Genomic DNA, 25,640 nt, shown 5'->3' on the forward strand with positions numbered 1-25,640 from the left:
CTTTATTTTTTAAAATAAGAACCATAGGTCTTACCGAAAGAACCCCAAAGGGTGCGTGAGGGGAATAGCTGTGGTAATGGATGTGTAAGCTCTTTGTGAACTCGTGATCCTTCAGTGAATGGAAATTGTCATTACTTGTCTAGTGGAAGTACATGGGACTGCCGGGGGGTGCCTCCAAAAACTTGGGGATAGACAAAGTGCAGCCTGTTACAGAGAGCAGATTATCCTATCTGTGCACAGTGGATCAGAGATGGGTTTTGCCTTTACTGATGACTGCTTCATTGGAAGCTTTCTCATACCCATGGAAAGATTCTGCCAACCAGAAAGGTTGTTGGTGTCTACGGCCATACCACCCTGAACGCGCCCGATCTCGTCTGATCTCGGAAGCTAAGCAGGGTCGGGCCTGGTTAGTACTTGGATGGGAGAAAGGTTGTTGGTTTGGTCAGAACTAGACAGAGAAACATCCAAAAGGCAAGTCCTGACAGTTTCCATTCAAGCATTGACTGGGAGGGATACCCTGTTCCAACCATTCGCTTTTGTCATATCCACTGGCAGAATATCCCTGTGATGGGGAAGATGCCTTCATATCTCAGAGCTGGATGCCTTTAAATACTCATTTTCTCTGGCCAGTGCCCTGACCCTGATTTCTCCCTCACCAAGCAATCCTTGAGTGCATAATTTGATTTCCTGTGCGATTGGCCCAGGGAGAAAAGAGGTTTGCGTAGGAAAATGTGAGGTCCTTGTTATCTTGGAGGTGATGTTTTCACTCCTAATTGGCGATTGGCATTCTGATATTACAGATGTGTCCCCGTGAGCTTGGTCAGTATGAAAATACCTCCGGGTGCAGATCAGCTCTCAGGATGCTGACAGCCTGGGGGGGATCAGCCTGGCTGGGGTGACTTTATCAGTGTATAGCTGCCTTGTCCAGGGGCTCCCACCCGGTATCACAGCTTTCCATTTGCAATGTGATCCTGGTTTAATTTGATGTTTTCTCTGGGGATTCTTGAATGGAGCCATCGATTTTGTGTGTGCGGGCACATGCGTGCGCGTGTGTGGTCAGTCGTATGGAGTTCAGGGTAGACATACTGGAGATGGCCAGTAGGTGGCAGTAAAAGCTAGGTAGTCATTTGAGCAATGAGAATTAGACAAAATTTTATTCGTCTAATATTCAGCCTCCCAGGCAATTTGCAATGTATTGAGGTGGTGGTGAGGCAGTAGTATTGCTTCTGGGCCAGAACGAGGAGGTCTTCCAAAGTAGCCATTGTCATCTCAGTTTTCACAACATCTCTGAGTATTCATCACTTTTAAGTTCTTTTCATGAAATTCTCTGGCAAAATGAAAAATTCTTAATTTATTATAGTTTCCAGATTTTATGTAGAACGTAGTTTTATATGTAGACTGTAGATCAGACTGTCACTGGATTTCAGCAGTGAGCATCTCCCAGCTCCTTAATTTCTAGATGTTCCCTGAACTGAGCAGAGCCCAGGGCTCTCCTGAGACTCCCAGTTCATGGTCTCCCCTGCCTCTCCTCCCTTGCTTCTGTGGAATTAGTTCTGTTTAAGGACCATTGCCTTACTGCGCATTGCACTGATGATGGCACTGGTTTTTTTCTTGATTTGTACACACACACACAAACACACAAACACACACACAGATCTGTTCAGGTGAAGCAGTTGTGTGTGGCAAGGGACTTTACTAAAGGTTTGGAACTAAGTTCCCAGACAGCTTACAGTTGACAGCTGGGCCTCCCCAGTTCCTTTGTCCTACCTAAAACTCAGACTCTGTTCTCCAGCCGTGCTGCTCCATCCTCCCCTCTGCGCTGCTGCTTTTCTACCCTTGTCCCCACCATCTCCTGTTTTCTTACAGACAAATCTTTCTAAAACAAACAAATCCAGCTCGCATTCTCGCTTGGTTTCCCAGATCTTTTCCTATGAGGCTGTGCTTCTCAGCTGCCCAGCACGACCCTTTCTGACCATGCCTATCTTGCTGCTGAAGCCACAAGGTCAGCTGGAAAATGCTCCCCGCCCACCCCAGCGGGCTGCCCCCCTCCCACTTTCCTGCTGGGCACATATCCTTGCCTGAAGTTTCCTTCATCCAGCTGACTCTTCCTTCCAGACAGTTCACCCCTGGGCTACTTCCCCTGCTCCCTCAACTTTAGACAATGACTTCTTCTACCCCCCACTACCATAATCAATTCCTTTGGATTAGGAGAGAGAAACTGAATGTTCTCGTCCTGAATTGTCACTAACTTGATATCACAAGCATATTAAGGGCGCTTAGATGGCTTGATGATTGCTAAGTCTTAAGGATGTACCTTCCTCAGATCTAATTACGATCAATGAAAAAATGATGGTCATTTAATGCAAATCAATTCAACAAAGTTTCGTTAAGCCTCCAGAAGGAAATCATTACCCACTCGTTCATTCTCCAAACCTTCATTAGGTGCCTGTTGGGTGCCAGATACCACATGGAGGCCAGAGGTGTGGCTTGAAGGGGGGACGTCCAGATGTGATTACACCTGCAGTTGGGGGATGTGAGAGACATGTCAGTGTTGGCAGTAGGAGTTCAGTCTGTTAAAGCTACGGGCAGGTGATGTGGATTGCTGGGGACTTGGACACATCCCGCCTTTCAAATATTTTTCCTCCTGGGAAAGGGTAGGTGATCAGTGTGTAACCTTCCTCTTCTGAAGGGTTAAAAAAAAAATCATTAATATCTTTTATAATTGGTACACTTCAAACCATTTTCACATACCTCAGGACTATCACAGTAGGGAGAACATACTGTAATGAATCTGTAGGTTAAATAAATATGTGGATAAAATATATAACATAGCTTGGTTACTTTGACAGTTTTTTTCCCCTGAAATGGTAGCAGATTTGAGAATTACTTGAGGACTCACCCTTTGAGGAGGCTTTGATAACTGGCCGTGGTTTTAGTTTTTTTCTCTTACACTGCTCCTTCCATCATGGAATTGAGTTAAGTTTTGCTGAGAGTTTTCTGTAGCACAGCTTTTGGTGGAGGTTATTTATTTTGGCAGAACTCTGCACAGAAGTGTAGGGCTTTCTCTAAGGAGAGCATTAGATTGTGCCTGAGTGACTGCTGATCTCCCCTCAGGCTAGCAGAACATTGTTTCTTCATGGTTAAGTTATGGTCATCAAAATTCTAGCAGCCTTTAGTTAATAAAATTAAAGGTCAATCCTGTGGCACAAGATTTTCCTTTGGAATTCCTTGTGTGTTCTCTTTTTGGATAACTCAGTGATGAGTGTCCGAGTGAGTTTGCAGTTGTGACATATAACAAACAGATGGAACAGGAGAGGCCTCTTTTTCCTTTTCTATGCATGAAAGAACAGAAAGGTAAAACAGAAAAAATGAACAACAGAAAGGTAACCTCACCTTCCCCGAGAAAGTTGCTATGTTACACTTTGATGTGTATTTTTATTCATGGGGAAAAGGAAGTAGGGTGTGAGTCCTTGACTCAGAATTTCTCAGACTTGACTGACTGCAGCTTCCTGCTACAGATTGTTCCTGACTATGGTGGGTCGACTTAAAACTTTCTGACTCTAGGATGATGCAAAAGCAACAGCATTCAGTAGAAACCATACTTTGAATTAAGAATTTCAGTTTTTTCCTGGGCTGGCAATATCCTGTAGGCTTTGCTCTTGTGAGGCTGGACAGCAGCGATGAGTCACACATCAGCTGTGTGATTATGAAAGTAGACAACAGACACAACCATTCTGTTCCCGTGCAGCCATGAGGTAGTCAACATTTTATTACAAACTTTGTGTTAGATGATTTTGTTCAACTGTAGGCTAATATAAGTGAGCACACTTAAGGTAGACAAGGCTAAGCTATGATGTTCAGTAGGTTAGGTGTATTAAATGCATTTTGGACATATATTTTTTACTTTTGATGGGTTTATCAGAGTGTAACCCCACTGTAAGTCAATGAAGATCTGTACTTAGTTTGCATTCAGAGTTCAGGACTCTGACCCAACTTATTAAATCAGGATCTGTCAAGGAGAAGCTTGGGAATCTCTGTGATGAACTATTACCCCAGGTGATTCTTAGGAGCAGATAAATTTGAGAAACATTGTTGTAATTGACGGAGGTTGTGGTGGGCATCTTGCTGTAAGGAGGCCTACTTCAAAGGCTGCCAGTTTCCAGTGATTCAAGGACTGATAATGAGCACATTCATTATTCGGCTTCATGGCACCCCCCCCCCCGCCCCGCCTCCTTTCCCTAATTTGCCTCTCTTTTACACTTTCCATTTTCTCTGTGCTCATAGGTTGAGCACAGAGGTGCAATTGTGCCGACATAAGTCCATTTTGCTCACTGTCTCCCACAAAATATTTGGTTGGTGTGTGAGGGGAAGTTGAACATTCGTGGCTAAAATTCTGGGTTCAGGTGGAGACTCTTAGTACCACCTCTTTAAAAACCTTGTATTTTAGAAAAATTAAAGGCATAAACATATAATTAACCTCCATGTATTCATCACTCTGGTTCAATAATTATGAACTCACAGCCAATTTTCTTTCTTTCTTTCTTTCTTTCTTTTTTTTTAAGATTTTATTTATTTATTTGACAGACCTAGATCACAAGTAGACAGAGAGGCAGGCAGAGAGAGAGAGGAGGAAGCAGGCTCCCTGTCGAGCAGAGAGTCCGATGCAGGGCTCAATCCCAGGACCCCAGGATCATGACCTGAGCCGAAGGCAGAGGCCTTAACCCACCGAGCCACCCAGGCACACTGCCAGTTTTCTTTAATCTTTACTCTCTCTCACGTTGTTTTGAAGCAAATCCCAGATGTCTTATTATTCATAAATATTTCAGTAGTCTATTTAAAAGGTAATAAGTATTGTTTTCTTCTCTTCCTTTCTGTTTTAAAAAAGTGGGTTTTTTGGGGCACCAGTTTAGGTTCATAAAGAAATTGAAGGGGAGGGTATGGAGATTGAGCATACCCCCCACACCCACACATGCACAGGCTCCCCTCCCATCAGCACCTGCCATCAGAGAGGGTCTATTAGTTACAACTGGTGAACCCGCCCTGACACATCATAATCACACGAAGTCTGTAGTTTATAATAGGCTTCTCTCTCGGTGTTGTATGTTCAAGGGGTTGGCTAAACGTTTGGCCATTTTCTTTTGAACATCAGAATCTTACAAGGAGACAAAACATGAGAGACTCTTACTACACCTTAACAGTCTAGGAATAAGGGGAGGGGCAAAGGTGGTAATTTATGATTTTCTGTTAAAAGAGTTCAGAAAGGTCCTGTGTCTTGAGTTCATTACAGAATGGTGTTTCACAGTGGTGAATCGAGGTAGATGAGATTATAGGGATAGAAAAGAGCTTTGCAAGGGATTTGAGAGTGCATCAAGAAGTGAGGAGGTGAAAATGGTTGAAAGTTAGTTGTTTTTTTCCATGGTAAAAATATAATAAAGCTCTGTGGAGTGTGCATTAGAGTCCTCCTTGCAATTTTAACTGCTCCGTGGTTGTAGGCGAGGGACCCATTCCGATGAGTGCATGTAGTCATAGGGTTTGTTCATTCGTTTGTTTGTTTTAGCACATCGCGAAAGTACCAGCTGTTGTTGAAATAATGTCTGTGCACCTATCTAAATGGTCATGAAATGCTATCCAAATCATTTGTTTGCTTTTTCTCCTTTTCAAAATCACAACAAGGGGGGAGGGATAGGATGCTTGACATCTGATGACTGTTTTGAAAACTGGGGACACAAACACATGACACATGACACAAACATGTCAGCATGAGATTCTCTTCTCCTCCCACCTTTTGGAGGCATTAAATGTTCTAAGAAATTAATTTTTATGAATTCTCTTCTTGGATTAGAATCCCAAGGTTATTTGAAATTAATGCGGTGTGAACCCGGAGCTGCTCTGGGATTTACTTCTGTGGAACTTGACTCTTCAATTACAGAGACTCTGTGTGGTGTGAGGGTAATTTCATGGCACCTGCTTGAGGAATGGAAGGGATGCCCACTTGTGGTAGCATGATAAAGGGTGGCAAGTTGCACTGCCGCTATTTGTGACACCAGCTAGTCCCTTTCCTCCCACCCCCAGCATCCCTCAAACACTGTGATCTTTGACGATCGCCAACTAACCCATTATTATGCCCAGGTAACTTAGCACACAGGTACCTTCTTAGATGCCATAAAATAGGTGTATCTTTCTTTTAAGCAGAGTTGATGGATGGAAATCTGAATTTGTCGAATACTTAAGGGAGGCAATTATTTGCTTTCTGAATAGAGGGATTGTTTTGTCTGAAGGATTTGCAGTAGAGTAATTAGTTGATTTCTAGTTCTTTTTGCACATAGGTTTTACAGAGCACTTCTACTGGGCAAAGTGAGTCGTAGCGAAGCATCAAAATTCAAACTGTAATCTACATCTGGTCTTTACCGAAAAATTTGCTTTTCAGAATTTTCAGGTCATTTGGACCCGTGTAAATCTCCTCCTGTTTCTACCTTCCTTAAGTCATATGTAGTGCAGAGGGGGTGTGTGTGTGTGTGTGTGTGTGTGTGGAAGCTTTGCTTCTGCTCTGTGGAGTTTTCTTCCCTCACAGTTTGGGAATGGTAAGAGCCTATTCTGTTATGCTTCTATAGTCAGTTTTTATTTATTTTTAATTTTATTATTTTTGAAAGATTTTATTTATTTATTTGATAGAGCACAAGCAGGGGGAGCTACAGAGGGAAAGGGAGAAGAAGGAAGCCCGACATGGGACTTGATCCCAGAACCCTGGGATCATGGCCTGAGCTGAAGTCAGACCCTTAACTGACTGAGCTACCCAGGTGCCCCACATCACTAGTTTAAAAAATAAAATATTACCAACATAGTTGAAGCCACCTTGGTTACCCATCCTAATTGTGTTTCCCATGCTCCCCCTAAACAGTAACTACTATCCTGAGTTTGGTGATTTTGCCCTCATGTGTTTTATACTTTTACTACACATGTGGCTATTGTTTTTAGTGGTGGCTAACAAGATCCATGAGAAATGAGCCAGAACTGTTGAGAAGCCATGTGTGGAAGGTGTTGTAGATCTCCAGCCTCACAACCATGACGTGTGTAGAAAGGGCAAAGTTTGGACACTTCCCATCAGAGGTGCCCAGCTCTTATCCCCTGGTTTGGCTGTTTGGCTGCTGCCTTTCCTGGAATGGAGTCCCACCCAAGGACTACAGCCCAGCCTCTTTGTCCTCTCTTGTACCATCGCGCACAAAGAAATTATGCAGCCAGGATTTTACATCCCCAAGATCACCCTTGAATTGACTGAGTCTGTCCACCCTCTTTGTTTATCTCTAGTTCGGGGAGTCTGGGCCCTTGGGTTACTCTAGCCTCTCCAGCTCATTGTCTTTTGGTCTCCTTCTTGTCTGTCCTTCCACTCCTTGGTTTGGTATTGTTTCACTGTATACTCAGTATTTGCATTTCTTAGAAAGGACCTTTAGACCTTCCACTGGGAACTGCTCATGGGCAGGGGCAGCCTGGGTCCCTGGGAGCACCCTCTTTTTTGAGTCCTGGAGGGTCACCTGCCAGCTATGGGTGGCCTTGAGCACATATTTACTGTAGTATCGGTAGAGAGTCTTGTGATACCAACCGCCCGGGGAAGGAGAGGACAGGTATGCACCTCAGTTGGAGGTTCAGCTTGTGGGCTGGATGAGCCTGACTATCCTACCGGGTTTCAACCAGCTCCTCCTTCAGCAGGTCATTTATCCTACTGAGTCCAGCAGGAGGGGACACTGGGTCCTACCCGGTGGGGCTGTAGGTTCAACTTTGAAATCCTTAGATAGAGGCGAAGTTGGAGCATTTGCTATAGTCATTTATTCCTAGAACTCAATGACTAGAGATGATTGACTTCTTTTGACCTCCTTGGCCCCTTCAGGCTGGACAAGCTTCCCAAGAGCTTTGCCTGCACCTCTCACCAGTACGCCATTCTTCCCTTCTTGACTTGGGTGCTTGTCCTTCTGGAGCTCCTGGTCACAATTCCTCGCTTCTGCCCATTCCCTCACTCCCTTCCCCTCTCAGTCACATTTACTGTCTTGGTTTTCTTGGCCCTGACCATGTCTTCCTCCTAACACAGAACCTTACATAACTATGTTAAGGCAATGGCCACCTTTTCTTCAGTGTTTCTGCAGGAAACTGACCATCATGGTAACTCTGACCAGTGGTGTTAAACTTCCCAGCACATGAGCTGCCCTTCCTCCCTATACCCCTAGCTGCAAGGGTAAATCTCCAAGTCTGTCATGGCACTGCTTCTGCCTTGTGCTGTGGTTCCTTGTCTCTGTTCTTGATTAATCTCTCTCTTTTTTAAAGTTTTTATGTTAATTCCAGGTACTTAACACACAGTGTTATATTTCTTTCAGATGTACAGTTTAGTAATTCTACACTTCTGTACATCACTCTGTGCTTATTACGGCAAATGCACTCCTTAATCCCCATCACCTCTTCCTCCCATCCCTTCACCCATCTCCCTTCTGGTAACCGCCAATTGGTTCTCTGTAGTTGAGAGTCTCTTTCTTGGTTTCTCTCTCTCTTTTCCCTTTGCACATTTCTTTTACTCACTCACTCACACATGAGTGAAATCATACGGTATTTGTCTTTCTTTGACTGAGTTATTTCACTTAGTATTATATTCTCTAGCTCCATCAGCGTCTTCACAAATGGCAAGATTTTGTTCTTTTCATGGCTGAGTAATATTCCAGTCTCTCTCTGTGTGTGTCTATATATATACGTCTGTAGTATCTATAGTATCTGTAGTATATACGTCTGTATATATAGACACACACAAACATATACACACACGTATACATACATATATATAACATATATATCTTTATCCATTCATCACTCAGTGGACACTTGGGCTGCTTCCATATCTTGGCTATTGTAGATAGCACCGCTATAAACATAGGGATGCATGTTTGAATGAGTGTTTTTATATTCTCTAAGTACATACCCAGTAGTGCAATTTCTGGACTGTAGAGTAGTTCTATTTTTAACTTTTTGAGGAAACTGCATACTGTTTTCCAGAGTGGCTGCTCCACTTTGCATTCATACCAACATTGCAAGAGGGTTTCTTTTTCTCCATATCCTCACCAACACCTGTTGTTTTTTATTTTGTTGCTTTTAACCACTCTGACACGTGTGAGGGGATAGCTCCCTGTAGTTTTGATTTGCATTTTTCTGATGGTAAGTGATGATGAGCATCTTTTCATGTGTCCTCTGTTGGCCATCTGCAGTCTTCTTTGGAGACATGTCTGTTCATATCTTCTGCCTATTTTTAAATTAGTTTATTTGTTTTTTAGGTGTTGAGTTTTAAAAGTTCTTTATATATTTTGGATACTAACCCTTTATTGGATATATCATTAACAAATATCTTCTACCATTCTGTAGGTTGCCTTTTAGTTTTGTTGATTGTTTCCTTTGCTGTGTAGAAGCATTTTATTTTGATGAAGTCCTGGTAGTTTCCTCAGGAGACATATCTAGAAAGAAGTTGCTGTAGTTAATGTCAAAGAAGTTACTGCCTGCGTTCTCTTCTAGGATTTCTGTGGTTTCTTGTCTCACATTTAGGTGTTTAATCCATTTTGAATATTTATTTAAGTATGTATTTATGTATTTTTAAGGTAGGCTTCATGCCCAGCATGGAGCCCAGTGTGGGGCTTGAACTCATGACACAGATCAAGACCTGAGCTGAAATCAAGAGGGATGCTTACCTGACTGAACTCAGGGAACCCAGGCATCCCCATTTTGAATTTCTTTTTGTGTATGGTGTAAGAAAGTCCAATTTTCCCAACATTGTTTGTTGAAGAGAAATTCTTTTTTCCATTTTCTGCTTTGTTGAAGATTAATTGACCCTATAATTGTGGGTTCATTTCTGGATTTTCTTTTCTGTTCCATTGAGCTATGTGTCTATTTTTGTGCCAGTACCATACTGTTCTCATTACTATAGCTTTGTAATATAATTTGAAATCCAGAATTGTGATGGTTACAGCTTTGCTTTTCTTTTTCAAGATTGCTTTGGCTATTTGAGGTCTTCTATGGTTCCATACAAATTTTCAGATTGTTGGTTCTAGCTCCGTGAAAATGCTGTTGGTATTTTGATAGAGATTGCATTAAATGTGTATATTGCTTTGGGAGTACAGACATTTCAACAGTGTTTGTTCTTCCAGTGTCTTTCCATTTCTTTGTGTTGTCTTCAATTTCTTTCATCAGTGTTTTATAGTTTTCAGAGTACAAGTCTTTTACCTCTTTGGTTAAGTTTATTCCTAGCTATCTTACTGTTTTTGGTACAATCATAAATGGGATTGTTTTCTTGATTTCTCTTTCTGCTGCCTCATATTAGTGTATAGAAGTGCAACAGATTTCCACACATCGATTTTATATTCTGGAACTTTACTGAATTTGTGTATTAGTTCTAGCTGCTGTTTGTTGGAGTCTTTTCCAGGTTTCCACATGGAATATCATGTCATCTGCAAATAGTGAAAGTATGGCTTCCTTCTTGCCAATTTGGATGTCTTTTCTTTCTTTTAGTTGTCTGATTGCTGTGCCTAGGACTTCAGTACTATGTTGAATAGAAGTGGTGAGAGTGGACATCCTTATCTTGTTCTTTTTTTTTTTTTTTTTAAGATTTTTTATGTATTTATTTAACAGAGAGAGACACAGCAAGAGAGGGAACACAAGCAGGGGGAGTGGGAGAGGGAGAAGCAGGCTTCCTGCCCAGCAGGGAGCCTGATGTGGGGCTGGATCCCAGGATCCTGGGATCATGACCTGAGCCTAAGGCAGACACTTAATGACTGAGCCAGCCAGGTGCTGCCCTCTTGTCTTGTTCTTTACCTTAGGGGAAAAGCTCTCAGTTTTTCTCCATTAAGGATGATGTTATCTGTGGATTTTTCATAAATGGCTTTTATTATGTTTAGTATGTTCCCTCTAAACCTGCCATTTTATTGTGAATGAATGTTGTACTTTGTCAAATGCTTTTTCTTTGTTTGTTGAAATTATCATACGGTTCTTAGCCTTTCTCTTATTGATGTGATATATCATATTGATTTGCAAATACTGAGCCAAGCTTGCAACCTAGCAATAAATCCCACTTGATCATGGTGAATTTTTTTTTTTTTTTTTAATGTACTGTTGGATTCGGTTTCTACTATTTTGTTGAGGATTTTTGCATCTATGTTCATTGGAGATAGTGGCCTGTAGTTCTCTTTTTTGGTTGTATCTTTATCTGGTTTTGGTATCAGGGTAATGATGGCCTTATAGAATGAATTTGGAAGTTTTCCTTCCTTTTCTATTTTTTTTAAAAAAATTTTATTAACATATAGTGTATTATTAGCCCCAGGGGTACAGGTCTGTGAATCGCCAGGTTTACACACTTCACAGCACTTACCATAGCACATACCTTCCCCAATGTCCATAACCCAACCACCCTTTCCCTATCTCCCTCCCCTTCGGCAACCCTCGGTTTGTTTTGTGAGATTAAGAGTCTCTTATGATTTGTCCCCCTCCCGATCCTATCTTGTTTCATTTTTTCCTTCCATACCCCCCAAACCCCCATGTTGCCTCTCAACTTCCTCATATCAGGGAGATCATATGATAATTGTCTTTCTCTGATTGACTTATTTAGCTCAGCATAATACCGTCTAGTTCCATCCACATCATTGCAAATGGCAAGATTTCATTTCTTGTGATGGCTGCATAGTATTCCATTGTATGTATACACCACATCTTCTTTATCCACTCATCTGTTGATGGACATCTAGGTTCTTTCCATAGTTTGGCTATTGTGGACATTGCTACTATAAACATTCGGGTGCATGTGCCCCTTTGGCTCACTACATTTGTATCTTCAGGGTAAATACCCAGTAGTGTGATTGCTGGGTTGTAGGGTAGCTCTATTTTCAACTTTTTGAGGAACCTCCATGCTATTTTCCAGAGTGGCTGCACCAGCTTGCATTCCCACCAACAGTGTAGGAGGGTTCCCCTTTCTCCGCATCCTCGCCAGCATCTGTCGTTTCCTGACTTGTTAATTTTAGCCATTCTGACTGGCATGAGGTGGTATCTCATTGTGGTTTTGATTTGTATTTCCCTGATGCCGAGTGATGTGGAGCACTTTTTCATGTGTCTGTTGGCCATCTGGTGTCTTCTTTGCTGAAATGTCTGTTCATGTCCTCTGCCCATTTCTTGATTGGATTATTTGTTCTTTGGGTGTTGAGTTTGGTAAGTTCTTTATAGATTTTGGATACTAGCCCTTTATCTGATATTTGTTTGCAAATATCTTCTCCCATTCTGTCTGTTGTCTTTTGGTTTTATTGACTGTTTCCTTTGCTGTGCAAAAGCTTTTGATCTTGAAGAAGTCCCAATACTTCATTTTCCCCCTTGTTTCCCTTGCCTTTGGCGACATTTCGAGGAAGAAGTTGCTGTGGCTGAGGTCGAAGATGTTGCTGCCTGTGTTCTCCTCGAGGATTTTTTTTTTTTAAAGTTTTTTTTTTTTTTTTTTTATTTGACAGAGATAAATCACAAGTAGGCAGAGAGGCAGGCAGAGAGAGAAGGGGAAGCAGGCTCCCTGCTGAGCGGAGAGCCCGATGCGGGGCTCGATCCCAGGACTCCAAGATCATGACCTGAGCCGAAGGTAGAGGATTAACCCACTGAGCCACCCAGGCGCCCCTCTCCTCAAGGATTTTGATGGATTCCTTTCTCACATTGAGGTCTTTCACCCATTTGGAGTCTATTGTTGTGTGTGGTGTAAAGAAATGGTCCAGTTTCATTTTTCTGCATGTGGCTGTCCAGTTTTCCCAACACCATTTGTTGAAGAGACTGTTTTTTTTTCCATTGGATATTCTTTCCTGCTTTGTCAAAGATTAGTTGACCATAGATTTGAGGGTCTATATCTGGGCTCTCTATTCTGTTCCAATGATCTATGTGTCTGTTTTTCTGCCAGTACCATACCGTCTTGATGATGACAGCTTTGTAATAGAGCTTGAAGTCTGGAATTGTGATGCCACCAACTTTGGCTTTCTTTCCCAACATTCCTCTGGCTATTTGAGGTCTTTTCTGGTTCCATATAAATTTTAGGATTATTTTTTCAATTTCTTTGAAAAAAATGGATGGTATTTTGATAGGGATTGCATTAAATGTGTAGATTGCTTTAGGTAGCACAGACATTTTCACAGTATTTGTTCTTCCAATCCATGACATGGAACATTTTTCCATTTCTTTGTGTCTTCCTTAATTTCTTTCATGAGTACTTTATAGTTTTCTGAGTACAGATTCTTTGCCTCTTTGGTTAGGTTTATTCCTAGGTATCTTATGGTTTTGGGTGCAATTTAAGAGATTTAAGAAAGAGAGATTAAGGAGTCAATCAATTTAAATGGGATTGACTCCTTAATCTCTCTTTCTTCTGTCTTGTTGTTGATGTATAGAAATGCACTGATTTCTATGCATTGATTTTATATCCTGACACTTTACTGAATGCCTGTATGAATTCTAGCATATTTGGATTGGAGTCTTTTGGGTTTTCCACGTAAGGTGGAAAAGTATCATCTAAAAAGAGTGATAGTTTTACTTCTTCTCTGCCAGTTTGGATGCCTTTAATTTCTTTTTGTTGCATGATTGCTGAAGCTAGGACTTCTAGTACTATGTTGAATAGCAGTGGTGATAGTGGACATCCCTGCCATGTTCCTGACCTTACTGGAAAAGCTCTCTGTTTTTCTCCATTGAGAATGATATCCACGGTGGATTTTTCATAGATGGCTTTATGATATTGAGGTATGTACCCTCTATCCCTACACTTTGAGGAGTTTTGATGAGGAAAGGATGCTGTACTTTGTCAAATGCTTTTTCAGCATCTATTGAGAGTATCATATGGTTCTTGTTCTTTCTTTTATTGATGTATTGTATCATACTGATTGATTTTGCAGATGTTGAACCAACCTTGCAACCCTGGAATAAATCCCACTTGGTCGTGGTGAATAACCCTTTTAATGTACTGTTGGATTCTATTGGCTAGTATTTTGGTGAGAATTTTCACATCTGTGTTCATTAAGGATATTGGTCTGTGATTCTCTTTTTTAATGGGGTCTTTGTCTAGTTTTGGGATCAATGTAATGCTGGCTTCATAAAATGAGTTGGAAGTTTTCCTTCCATTTCTATTTTTTGGAAAGTTTCAGGAGACTAGGAATTAATTCTTCTTTAAATGCCTGATAGAATTCCTCTAGGAAGCCATCTGGCCCTGGGCTCTTGTTTGTTGGGAGATTTTTGATGACTGCTTCAATCTCCTTACTGGTTATGGGTCTGTTCAGGTTTTCTGTTTCTTCCTGGTTCAGTTGTGGTAGTTTATATGTTTTTAGGAGTGCATCCATTTCTTCCAGATTGTCAGATTTGCTGGCGTATGTTGCTCATAATATGTTCTTATAATTGTTTGTATTTCTTTGGTGTTGGTTGTGATCTCCCCTCTTTCATTCATGATTTTATTTATTTGGGTCCATTCTCTGTTCTTTTTGATAAGTCTGGCCAGGGGGTTAGTTCTTTCAAAGGACCAGCTCCTAGTTTTGTTGATTTGTTCTGTTGTTATTTTGGTTTCAATTTTATTGATTTCTTTTCTTTCATTTTTTAAATTTATTTATTTATTTTCAGCATAACAGTACTCATTGTTTTTGCACCACACCCAGTGCTCCATGCAATATGTGCCCTCTCTATTACCCTCCACCTGGTTCCCCAACCTCCCACCCCCCGCCCCTTCAAAACCCTCAGGTTGTTTTTCAGAGTCCATAGTCTCTCATGGTTCATCTCCCCTTCCAATTTCCCTCAACTCCCTTCTCCTCTCCATCTTCCCATGTCCTCCATGTTATTTGTTATGCTCCACAAAAAAGTGAAACCATATGATACTTGACTCTCTCTGCTTGACTTATTTCGCTCAGCATAATCTCTTCCAGTCCTGTCCACGTTGCTACAAAAGTTGGGCATTCATCCTTTCTGATGGAGGCATAATACTCATCGTGTATATGTACCAAATCTTCCTTATCCATTCGTCTGTTGAAGGGCATCTTGGTTCTTTCCACAGTTTGGCAACCGTGGCCATTGCTGCTATAAACATTGGGGTACAGATGGCTCTTCTTTTCACTACATCTGTATCTTTGGGGTAAATACCCAGCAGTGCAATTGCAGGGTCATAGGAAAGCACTATTTTTAATTTCTTGAGGAATCTCCACACTGTTCTCCAGAGTGGCTGCACCAACTTGCATTCCCACCAACAGAGTAAGAGGGTTCCCCTTTCTCCACAACCTCTCCAACACACGTTGTTTCCTGTCTTGCTAATTTTGGCCATTCTCACTGATGTAAGTTGATATCTCAATGTGGTTTTAATTTGAATCTCCCTGATGGCTAGTGATGATGAGCATTTTTTCATGTGTCTGATAGCCATTTGTATGTCTTCGTTGGAGAAGTGTCTGTTCATATCTTCTGCCCATTTTTTGATATGATTATCTGTTTTGTGTGTGTTGAGTTTGAGGAGTTCTTTATAGATCCTGGATATCAACCTTTTGTCTGTACTGTCATTTGCAAATATCTTCTCCCATTCCGTGGGTTGCCTTTTTGTTTTGTTGACTGTTTCCTTTGCTGTGCAGAAGCTTTTGATCTTGATGAAGTCCCAAAAGTTCATTTTCACTTTTGTTTCCTTGGCCTTTGGAGATATATCTTGAAAGAAGTTGCTGTGGCTGATATCGAAGAGGTTACTGCCTATGTTCTCCTCTAGGATTCTGATGGATTCCTGTCTCACATTGAGGTCTTTTATCCATTTCAAGTTTATCTTTGTGTACGGTGTAAGAGAATGGTCGAGTTTCATTCTTCTACATATAGCTGTCCAGTTTTCCCAGCACCATTTATTGAAGAGACTGTCTTTTTTCCACTGTGTATTTTTTCCTGTTTTGTCGAAGATTATTTGACCATAGAGTTGAGGGTCCATATCTGGGCTCTCCACTCTGTTCCACTGGTCTATGTGTCTGTTTTTATGCCAGTACCACGCTGTCTTGGTGATGACAGCTTGTAGTAAAGCTTGAAATCAGGTAACGTGATGCCGCCAGTTTTGTTTTTGTTTTTCAACATTTCCTTAGCAATTCGGGGTCTCTTCTGATTCCATCCAAATTTTAGGATTATTTGCTCCAGCTCTTTGAAAAATACTGGTGGAATTTTGATCAGAATGGCATTAAAAGTATAGATTGCTCTAGGCAGTATAGACATTTTAACAATGTTTATTCTTCCGATCCAAGAGCATGGAACGGTCTTCCATCTTTTTGTGTCTTCTTCAGTTTCTTTCATGAGTGTTCTGTAGTTCCTCGAGTACAGAACCTTTACCTCTTTGGTTAGATTTATTCCCAGGTATCTTATGGTTCTTGGTGCTATAGTAAATGGAATCGATTCTCTAATTTCCCTTTCTGTATTTTCATTATTAGTGTATAAGAAAGCCACTGATTTCTGTACATTGACTTGGTATCCTGCCACGTTACTGAATTGCTGTATGAGTTCTAGTAGTTTGGGGGTGTAGTCTTTGGGGTTTTCCATATAAAGAATCATGTCATCTGCGAAGAGAGAGAGTTTGACTTCTTCATTGCCAATTTGGATACCTTTTATTTCTCTTTGTTGTCTGATTGCCATTGATTTCTGCTCTAATCTTTATTATTTCTCTTCTCCTGCTGGGTTTAGGCTTTATTTGTTGTTCTTTCTTGAGCTCCTTTAGGTGTAGGGTTAGGTTGTGTATTTGAGACCTTTCTTTTTTCTTGAGAAAGGCTTGTATTGGTATATATTTTCCTCTCAGGACTGCCTTTGCTGTGTCCCACAGATTTTGAACCATTGTGTTTTCATTATCATTTGTTTCCATGAATTTTTTCGATTCTTCTTTAATTTCCTGGTTGACCCATTCATTCTTTTTTTTTTTTTTAAAGATTTTATTTCTTTATTTGACAGACAGAGATCACAAGTACGCAGAGAGGCAGGCAGAGGGAGAGAGGAGGAAGCAGGCTTGCTGCTGAGCAGAGAGCCTGATGCGGGGCTTGATCCCAGGACCCTGAGATCATGACCTGACCTGAAGGCAGAGGCTTTAACCAACAGGGTTGGTTAAAGGTCCCACCCAGGGACCCTTACCCATTCATTCTTTAGTAGGATGCTCTTTAGCCTCCATGTATTTGGGTTCTTTCCAAATTTCCTCTTGTAATTGAGTTCTAGCTTCAGAGCATTATGGTCTGAAAATATGCAGGGAATGATCCCAATCTTTTGGTACCAGTTGAGACCTGATTTGTGGCCCAGGATGTGATCTATTCTGGAGAATGTTCCATGTGCACTAGACAAGAATGTGTATTCTGTTGCTTTGGGATAGAATGTTCTGAATATATCTGTGATGTCCATCTGGCCCAGTGTGTCATTTAAAGCCTTTATTTCCTTGTTGATCTTTTGCTTTAGATGATGTCCATTTCAGTAAGGGGGTGTTAAAGTCCCCTACTATTATTGTATTATTGTCAATGTGTTTTTTTGATTTTGTTATTAATTGGTTTATGTAGTTGGCTGCTCCCATGTTAGGGGCATAGGTATTTAAAATTGTTAGATATTCTTATTGGACAGACCCTTTGAGTATGATATAGTGGCCTTCCTTATCTCTTATTATAGTCTTTGGCTTAAAATCTAATTTATCGGCTATAAGGATTGCCACCCCAGCTTCCTTTTGATGTCCATTAGCATGGTAAATGGTTTTCCACCCCCTCACTTTAAATCTGGAGGTGTCTTCGCATCTAAAATGAGTTTCTTGTAGACAGCATATTGACGGGTTTTGTTTTTTTATCCATTCTGATACCCTGTGTCTTTTGATTGGGGCATTTAGCCTATTTACATTCAGGGTAACTATTGAGAGAGATGCATTTAGTGCCATTGTATTGCCTGTAAGGTGACTGTTACTGTATATTGTCTCTGTTTCTTTCTGGTCTACTACTTTTAGGCTCTCTTTGCTTAGAGGACCCCTTTCAATATTTCCTGTAGAGCTGGTTTGGTGTTTACAGACTCTTAATTTTTGTTTGCCCTGGAAGCTTTTTTATCACTCTTTCTATTTTCAGTGATAACCTAGCTGGATATAGTATTCTTGGCCACATATTTTTCTCATTTAGTGCTCTGAATATATCATGCCAGTTCTTTCTGGCCTGCCAGGTCTCTGTGGATAAGTCTGCTGCCAATCTAATATTTTTACCATTATATATTACAGACTTCTTGTCCCGGGCTGCTTTCAGGATTTTCTTTTTGTCACTAAGACTTGTAAGTTTTACTATTAGATGATGGGGTGTGGACCTATTCTTATTGATTTTGAGGGGGATTCTCTGTGTCTCCTGGATTTTGATGCTTGTTCCCTTTGCCATATTAGGGAAATTCCCTATAATAATTTGCTCCAATATACCTTCTTCCCCCCTCTCTCTTTCTCCTTCTGGAATGCCAATTATATATTCTTTTTTTTTTCTTTCCCATTTTATTTATTTTTTTCAGCATAACAGTATTCATTGTTTTTGCACAACACCCAGTGCTCCATGCAAAACGTGCCCTCCCTATTACCCACCACCTGTTCCCCAACCTCCCACCCCTGACCCTTCAAAACCCTCAGGTTGTTTTTCAGAGTCCATAGTCTCTTATGGTTCGCCTCCCCTCCCCAATGTCCATAGCCCCCTCCCCCTCTCCCAATCCCACCTCCCCCCAGCAACCCCCAGTTTGTTTTGTGAGATTAAGAGTCATTTATGGTTTGTCTCCCTCCCAATCCCATCTTGTTTCATTTATTCTTCTCCTATCCCCCTAACCCCCCATGTTGCTTCTCCATGTCCTCATATCAGGGAGATCATATGATAGTTGTCTTTCTCCGATTGACTTATTTCACTAAGCATGATACGCTCTAGTTCCATCCACGTCGTCGCAAATGGCAAGATTTCATTTCTTTTGATGGCTGCATAGTATTCCATTGTGTAAATATACCACATCTTCTTTATCCATTCATCTGTTGATGGACATCTAGGTTCTTTCCATAGTTTGGCTATTGTAGACATTGCTGCTATAAACAATCGGGTACACGTGCCCCTTCGGATCACTACGTCTATATCTTTAGGGTAAATACCCAGTAGTGCCACTGCTGGGTCATAGGGTAGTTCTATTTTCAACATTTTGAGGAACCTCCATGCTGTTTTCCAGAGTGGTTGCACCAGCTTGCATGGAATGCCAATTATTCTAATATTGTTTCCATTTATGGTAACACTTATCTCTCGAATTCTCCCCTCATGGTTCAGTAGTTGTTTGTTTCTCTTTTGCTCAGCTACTTTATTCTCCATCATTTGGTCTTCTATATCACCAATTCTCTCTTCTGCCACATTTATCCTAGCAGCAAGAGCCTCCATTTTTGATTGCACCTCATTAATAGCTTTTTTGATTTCAGCTTGGTTAGTTTTTAGTTCTTTCATTTCTCCAGGAAGGGCTTTTATTTCTCCAGAGTTTCTCTAATATCTTCCATGCCTTTTTTGAGTCCAGCTAGCACCTTGATAATTGTCATTCTGAACTCTAGATCTGACATATTACCAATGTCTGTATTAATTAGGTCCCTAGCCTTCAGTACTACCTCTTGTTCTTTTTTTTGTGATGAGTTTTTCCACCTTGTCATTTTATCCAGATAAGAATATATGAACTAGAGAATAAAACATAAACGGGTGGCAAAGACCTCTGAAAAATGTGCGTTAACCAAATCAGAAGAGACCCCAAATCATGGGGAGAAAAAAGGGGGGTAACAGGAAGTTCAAAAAAAATTTAAAAAAATAGAAAAGGAAAAAAGAAAATATATTCATTAGACTGGTGAATAGAACAGAACCACCCACTTGGTTTTGGGAGTATTTTGGTCTCTTAGAAGTAAGTACCTCCCAGACATGGGGAGATGGAGAGGAGAAGGGAGTTGAGGGAAACTAGAAGGGGAGATGAACCATGAGAGACTATGGACTCTGAAAAACAACCTGAGGGTTTTGAAGGGGCGGGGGTGGGAGGTTGAGGAACCAGGTGGTGGGTAATAGGGAGGGCACTACTGCATGGAGCACTGGGTGTGGTGCAAAAACAATGCTGAAAATAAACAAATAAAAAAAAAAAAAAGAAGTAAGTACCTCCCAAAATTTTAAAGAAAAAAACTTATACACAGACACACATACAAATAAGGGTAAACACAATGAAGGGGTGGAATGTGACTGTAAAGATGAAAATTTAAAAAATAATGCTAAAAAAGGAGTTGATAAGATAAGCTGGTTGGGAAAAGAAAGAAAAAGAAAGTGGAGAGAATTTGCTCAGTCTGGAGACAAGAACAAACCCTGTGCTAGATTTAGGGTATATTTTGATCTATTAGGAGAAGTTGTATCCCAAAATTCTATAGAAGAAAAAACCCTATGTGTATACAAAAGATAAAGTTAGATACGATGGAGGATAAAATATGACTATAAAAATAAATGTTCAAAAAGATTTTTTTAAAGAAAGGTATTGTTAAGATAAACTAGTTAAAAAATGTTGAAAGAGTAAAGAGTAAAAGTTAAAAAAAATTAGAATAAGAAAAAAATAAAATTAAAAAAATTTAATTAACTTTGCAAGACTAAAGAATCATGGGCAGAAAGCCATGAACTCCATGCTTTGCTTTCCCCTCCTCTGGTATTCCACTGTTCTCCTTGATCAGTGAGCTTTGTTTTGGCTGGATTTCTTGCTGATCTTCTCAGGGGAGGGGCCTGTTGTAGTGTTTCTCAAGTGTCTTTGCATGAGGCGGAATTGCACGGCCCTTGCCAGGAGCCAGGCTAAGTAATCTTCTGGTTCGCTCAGGAGCTTTTGTTCCCTGAACGCTTTCCATCGAGCTCTGCAGGACGGGAATGAAAATGGCGGCCTCCCAGTCTCCATCCCGGAGGAGCCGAGAGCTCGGGGCCCCACTCCTCGGTGCACCATCTGAGAAAAACACTCAATCACTCACGTCTCCCTGGGCTCCGGCCGCGCTCTGAGCTCACCCGTCCTGTGACGGAGCGCTTCTGTCTCTGGCACACAGTCCCTCCTGGAGTCTCCAGACCCAGCAGATTCATATTGCTCTTCCAGGGGGTCCTCCCCGGATCTTGTGGGATCCCTGCTCAGTGGCCTGACTGTGCCATGGATCACAGTTTAAGGTAACCCTGAGCTGAGAGCTCACTCCTCTGTTCCATCTCTGTAGCTGGCTTCTCTGCTCTGATACCTGCAAGCTCTACACTATACTCAGACACCCCCATCCTCCTGTGATTCCGGGGGACCTGAGACCATGCTGTCCCTGCAAGGGCTCCACCCGTGCTTAGCCTCTGGAGCAATGTCCATCTGTGGAGCAGACGTCTAAAAAGTTCTGATTTTGTGCTCTGTTGTTCTGCTGCTTGCCAGGAGCTGGCCCCTCCCCTGTGTTCCCGTTGCTTTGGATTTACGTCTCTGCAGGTCCTACCTTTCAGAAAGTGGTTGGTTTCTGTTTCTAGAATTGCTGCTCTTCTTCTCTTCCATCTCCTGTTGGATTTGTAGGTGTTTGGAATGGTTTTACAACTATCTAGCTGAACTCTAGCTACCTGATGTCATCTTAGTCTGCTACTCCTCCCCTCCTTTTCTGTTTTTTTGGAATAGTTTGAGAAGAATAAGGTATTAAATTTTCTGTAAATGTTTGGTAGAATTCACCTGTGAAGCCATCTGGTCCTGGGCTCTTGTTTGTTGAGAATTTTTAAATCACTGATTCAATTTCTTTGCTGGCAATTGGTCTGTTCAGATCTTCTTGATTAGTCTATATACTGCTAGTTCTTGTCCTAGATCTTATATAAGAAAGTTTATTTTAAAGAGAAAACTGGGTAGAACACTTATTATGAGATCTACCTTAAGAGATTTTTTTCAAAAATGTATAATATAATATCGTTAACTGTAGGCATGAGACATTCATATAAAGTACTTTATATGAGAAGAAACTTTTTAAAAAGATTTACTTATTTTACGGAGAGTGCACACATAAGCACAATAACGAGGGTGAGAGGCAAAGAGAGAATCTCAAGCAGACTGCCCACTGAGTGTGAAGACCTATGCAAGGCTTGATCTCATGACCTGAGCTGAAACTAAGAGTCAGATACTTAACCAACTGCACTACCCAAGTGCTCTGAAAATAAACTTTCATAAAATGTCTAGGCTTCCTGAATCTGAACAGACTTAGTCATGGAGCATTTATTTTATTATTATTATTTTTTAAGATTTTATTTATTTATTTGACAGAGATCACAAGTAGGCAGAGAGGCAGGCAGAGAGAGAGGAAGGGAGGCAGGATCCCTGCCGAGCAGAGAGCCCGACGTGGGGCTCGATCCCAGGACCCTGAGATCATGACCTGAGCCGAAAGCAGAGACTTTAACCCACTGAGCCACCCAGGTGCCCCGTCATGGAGCATTTAAACAAAATCTGGAGTAGGTTAGATGTAGACAAGGTCAGCGTGGCTGGAGTCATTTTCCTTGGAACAGAAAAGGTTCAGAGATGAAGTCAGGCCATGGATAGAAGCAAGAGCCCAACATAGGCTGGAGGTGCGGGAGTGCAGCAGTGAGTCAGGGCACACAAACTGCTGGGGGCGCATAATAGTGCAGAGACAACATGCTTCTTGAAATAGATCGAAGCTGGTTTCAGTGTCTTATACTGACTATGCAAATCTTGATGGCAAGGCTCAGCTGTATGGAGATGGTGGCTTTGCAGCTGACTGACAGAGCCAAGGGGCCTTTCTGTGGCCAATTCTCCCCAATCCTTGGCAAACTCTGGCCCACAACTTGACCCATTCTGGGTTCATGAAGACTTTTCATTAGGTGGATGCTAAGTTCTTCAGGTCTAGCAGATCTAACAATTTAAGAGGTTTTAATACACTTCAAACCCTGTGTCTACCACTGGGAAGAACTTCCCACCATTAGCAACATTCACTGGGCAAGCTGTTCTTCACTGGGTACCTGTTATTGAAAGTCCTGATGTTCAATCATGTGGGCATGGGCTTTGAGCATCCTGTAAGCTGTTAGGAAATATCTGTAAGTACAAGAAAGCGTATAGGGTAATGTGTAATAGGGGTTTTAGTGCTCTTTCCTCATACATAATGTAGATGGTATGATACTAGAATTGAAATTATAAAATATTTAAATGAATAGGCCATTTAAAAAATCTTATAGATTTTAATTTATATGCCTCAAATGTGATGACTGTTTAAAAATAGTGTCACATTAAAAGCAGTATTTGAGAAGGAAGCAGCTTGTTTTCCCTGATCTTGGATCCTGTTAAGAGGAAAAAGAAGTTTCTGTTGCTTCATATGATGTGAAAGAGCTCTAGGTGGCCTTAACCTTGGACAGTCTTCCCTGGGTCCTCTGATGCCTTCACTTCTTCAGGCTGTTTAATTTTAGCGCTGGAAGCTTTGTGCCCTTTAATTAGGCATCCTTACTTCTGTCCTGCTTCTTCTAGCTCTGGGATTTTTCTGACTAAAGTCTGGTGGTTCATTTTGGAGTATTTTAGAGTCCCCTGCCCTTTCCATCTCGACCAGTGGAACAGAGGTTTTTTTTTTTTTTTTTAAGATTTTATTTATTTGACAGAGATCACAAGTAGGCAGAGAGGCAGGCAAAAAGAGAGGGGGAAGCAGGCTCCCCGCTGAGCAGAGAGCCCGATGCAGGGCTCGATCCCAGAACTCTGAGATCATGACCTGAGCCGAAGGCAGAGGCTTTAACCCACTGAGCCACCCAGGCGCCCCCAGAGTTATTTTTTATATTTTATTTTTTATTTGATAAAGAGAGACACAGCAAGGGAAGGAACACAAGTTGGGGAGTGGAAGAGGTGGCTTTCTCTGCAGGAAGCCCAATGCAGGGCTCGATCCCAGGGCCCTGGGATCATGACCTGAGCAGAAAGCAGACGCTTAATGACTGAGCCATTCGGTGCCCCATGGAACAGATTTCTTCACCACTCAGTGTGGTTATATGTCCCCTAAATACTTTTTAGATGGTATTGCTAGCACATACACCCCACTTCTTGAGGGTGTATATATATGCACACTTATATACATATATGTTTTCTAATATATTCACGTATATATATTTTCTACACACACACACACACACACACACACACACACACACACACACAGACATACCAGCTTTTTTTTTCTTGATTGCTATCAGATTGCTATCTAAGAATGCTACAATTTTAATACCCAGTTGTTTCAGTACATGTGATTGTAGTCTGGTTTCCACAAGTCTGAAGAACCCTGATTGGGAATGAGACACAGTGATTCCTGGATTTTTTTCTTGTAAGACATGTGGCTTTTGAATTTGAACCACCATTTACCTTCACCCAAGCTATATATTCCGAAAATGGCTCTCTGTTTCTTCTGGCACAGAGTTACCATTTACAGCCACACTCTCCATTGTAATGACATCCTTTCCAAGATCCTTGTATAACATGGCAAGTGCCAGACAGTAATATTTTCTGCTAGTACTTCTTTAATGCTTGGTTATTTCCTTCTCAGTAGCTCACAGATAATGTGCTCAGCTGCAGGAACCTGCCCTGCAGGATTTCCCACACATGGGGGAAGGCGCTCTGGGGGTTGGACAGCACATGGCCACTCGTTGTCTTCTCAGGGCTTCCATTCCCACTTCGCCTTCTGCCTTCTCCTGTGAGCACTGCTCTGCCAAACCTGCCACACCTCCCACCTGCTGAGGCCAGTGTGAATGGGGCCACCATCTGGCCCAGGTCTGTGGTACCCTGTTGGGCATAGGGCACAGAGGTCAAAGTGGCCAGGAAGCTTGAGGAGAGAAGAAAGGTGGTAGAGCTCCCTGAGCCCTTGCTACAAAAGTGGGTCATTCTCAGTGGGGACAGGCAGAAGCCTTTGTGGGCCATAGCATGAGTCTCCGACTTCATATCTTGCCTAGCATCCACATCCTGTGTTTTTCTCAGTCGGAAAGGCACAGTTCAGGCCAAGGGGCCATTGTAGCCTGGGCCCTGATGGTTTTTTTGTTTTGTTTTGTTTTTTTATTAATAGCTTTGTTGTGATTTAATTTATATACCATACATTTCACCTACTTGAAGATGCAGTTCAGTGGCTTTTAGTATATTCACAGATATGTTCAACTATCCCCACTACCGATTTTATATTTTCATCATCTCAAAACCTAAAGGAAACCCTACCCTTTAGCCACAACCTCCGTCATTACCCCACCCCCTACCTCTCCAGTGCCAGGGACCTACTAATAAGCTTTCTATTTCTGTCTCTGTTTCCTTTTTCTGGACTTTCATATGAATGGAATAGAACATGTGGTCCCTCGTGATTGTCTTATCTCACTTAGCATCATGTTTCAAGATTCATCCATGTTAAAAAAAAGATTCATCCATGTTGTAGCATGTGTCACTATTTTATCCCTTTTCATGGCAGCATAATATTCTATTGTATGGGTAGACCACATTTTGTTTATTTGTCTGTTGTTGGATATTTGGTTTGTTTCATCTTTTGGCTGGTGTTGATAATATCACTACAAATATTTGGGTATAGGTTTCTGGTGGGTATCTGTTCTCATTTCTCTTGGGTATATTCCAAAAGTAGAATGGTTGGGTCATGTGGTAAC

At 41.4% G+C, this 25,640-nt stretch overlaps 1 protein-coding gene across 6 annotated transcripts in view; it reads left to right on the forward strand.

Moving 5' to 3' along the window:
- Positions 1-25,640, forward strand: part of HHAT (hedgehog acyltransferase) — a 335,352-nt gene that overhangs the window by 104,755 nt on the left and 204,957 nt on the right. The gene's annotated exons all lie outside the window — the stretch shown is intronic.

The sequence above is a fragment of the Meles meles genome, chromosome 17 (genome assembly GCF_922984935.1).
Source record: "Meles meles chromosome 17, mMelMel3.1 paternal haplotype, whole genome shotgun sequence".
Lineage (NCBI taxonomy): Eukaryota > Metazoa > Chordata > Mammalia > Carnivora > Mustelidae > Meles > Meles meles.